Source organism: Chrysochloris asiatica, unplaced genomic scaffold, assembly GCF_000296735.1.
Source record: "Chrysochloris asiatica unplaced genomic scaffold, ChrAsi1.0 scaffold00027, whole genome shotgun sequence".
Lineage (NCBI taxonomy): Eukaryota > Metazoa > Chordata > Mammalia > Afrosoricida > Chrysochloridae > Chrysochloris > Chrysochloris asiatica.
The window spans coordinates 10,016,443-10,017,791 of NW_006408545.1; the positions used below are offsets into that span (position 1 = coordinate 10,016,443).

The 1,349-nt window shown below is 48.3% G+C and overlaps 1 pseudogene; it reads right to left on the minus strand.

Annotated features, from left to right (window-relative positions):
* Window positions 1–377: 377 nt before the first annotated feature.
* LOC102836277 overlaps window positions 378–1,349 on the minus strand; it is a 5,001-nt pseudogene continuing 4,029 nt past the window's right edge.

The window sequence follows — 1,349 nt, forward strand, 5'->3', positions numbered from 1 at the left end:
TTATTCAAAACACCGGTGGCATAGCCCTCAGAATCACAGCAACTCAAACCACCACAGCACGACAGACAGACGAGTGGTGGCCGTTTGGTTTTATGTCTATACTGTCTCTTTAAATTTCGATGTCAATCTTGATACCTAGTATACTGGAGTACTGTGTAAATCTAAAACAGTCATAAACAGCATTTATTACCTTCGTATATTATTCTGTTGTAGTTGATGTTCATTCAAATTGTAAGTAGTTTTCAGTTTTTCCTCCCTCCTCCCAGTTTAGCTGTACAGTGCATCCTTGAACTGTTAGTTCACAGCAGTAACTCATGTCCCTATTATCATTCATTCACAGGCTCAAAGTTCTGGTTCAGTCCTTCTCAATAGGAAGTTTAATGATGGCAAAAGCATTTGTAATAAACTAGGCCTCCCAGGATGCCAAGCTCCAGTAAGATGATGATGGAAAGCAGCAGCTTATTGGTCACCACTTTTCTGGACATTGACAGGAGAATCTTTGGACTTTTGCTCAAGTTTTCACTTGTGTTCACCAGTCTGTTCTTGGTATATATTCCAGTTGCTCTCGTTGCTCCCCCAGCTCTTCCATGATTTCTGAGCCAATCTGGTCAGTCTCTGTGGCAATCCAATGAGAGCGCTCAAGCTCTGGGTGGCCCAGTTCAGGCTATCTGTGCCTTGAAGAAGCAGTCCTCTTTGAGACTGTAGACGATTCAGGTGCTCATTTTCCACCGCATACGTGCTGTATTTCATGTCTCCCCGGCCCCCAGGTGCAGTTGTCAAAGGTGTGCTTCTCACCTCCCGTAGCAATTTGGCAAGATCTTTCCGGTAGCTTCCCAGTTTGGACATCATGGGGTTACGGAAAGACAGGGGTGCATAACGTAGCTCCTCCTCCATTTCTGCCAATGTCTCATTTGCTTCCTGTTGCTTCTCATCAAAATGTCGGATCAACTCCTTCTTCTCTTCGGTCCCCGCCATCCCCAACAGCCGCTCGGGCACCCCTTGTAGGTCCTCTTGGAGGCCACGGAAGATCTCGTGCAGCTTCTCAAAATGCTCGGAGGAGGCCATGGTGCAGGACGTGCTTAAGTAGCCGCCGCCAAAATTCTGGGCTCGGGGCCGCTCCTGTCCCCGTCATCAGCCACCCAGCCCCACAGCCATCACTGCGACGTCCAACACCGCCTCCCCAATAGATCTGTTTTGGAAGAAGTGCAGCCAGAGTGCTCCTTGGAGGCCAAGATGGCTAAGCTTCGTCTCTCATACTTTGGACATATTGTCCTGAGAGAACAGTCACTGGAGAAGGATGACATGCTGGGTAAGGTGGAGGGTCAGAGGAAAAGAGGAAGACCCCTAAC